This window comes from Opisthorchis viverrini (genome assembly GCF_000715545.1).
Source record: "Opisthorchis viverrini unplaced genomic scaffold opera_v5_485, whole genome shotgun sequence".
Lineage (NCBI taxonomy): Eukaryota > Metazoa > Platyhelminthes > Trematoda > Opisthorchiida > Opisthorchiidae > Opisthorchis > Opisthorchis viverrini.
In genome coordinates, this window is record NW_008752135.1 from 232,801 (window position 1) to 233,671 (window position 871).

Below are 871 nucleotides of genomic sequence, written 5' to 3' on the forward strand. Positions count from 1 at the left end.
TAGTCAGCTACAAGCATATGAAGCGGCCTGGCAGTTACTAGGGGTAGCCTCGACATGTGAGAAGATTTGTGAACGCCAAAATCGTGTTTAATATCTAACTTCGAGTCAGATTAATCTGCCGCCATCTGTTAAACTTTCAGGACAAGGCGCTAAAAGAGTCTTGTTAGATTCCCAACGTTTGGAACAATGACTTTTTCATTTTAAGCAGAGATAAAATCTCTGGCTAGGTGTCGACGATTTTTTTCGTCCATCAATATTTGACATGATTTACACAATATTCCCTCCACTGATGTAGCATGGCGATACTCACAGGGAAAACATAGCTTGACAAGAATGTCCAGGTGTTCCAGCAAATGCTTGCACTCTGAAAGGTTTGAAAAACAAGCACAAAGAATGGTAGCAAAACTTGGCAGCGTTTTATGTGATAGTCCATGACTATGGGGTGCTTATAATCGGGATACAAGTTGTGCTGGAACAAGCCTACACTCTGAACTCAACTGCGTACTCAGGCTTCGAAACATTTAAACGTTCGTCGTTCACATGCACTCATGTTTTAGGACGGTAAATTTGAGTATTTACTGACCTCTTTCAGACCCAAAATATCTTCAAAACACTCCTTTCAATCTTCCCATAAAGGCTCAACAAAAAACGAAACTTTTGTTAATTATTATTTACCGTGTTAGCTGCAAGCATTCATGCAGGACTCGCGTATGATGTAGATAAGTCTGTGTCACTCGTTGGCCCCTGGAAAGAGCCACATCACACGCCCGTCGGTTGCGAGGACTAAATACAGAAGGATAACCCATCGAAAGTGGACTCAGTTTTATGTGGGACGTTATTTTTTGGTGTTCCGGGAAAATCACACAGAAAC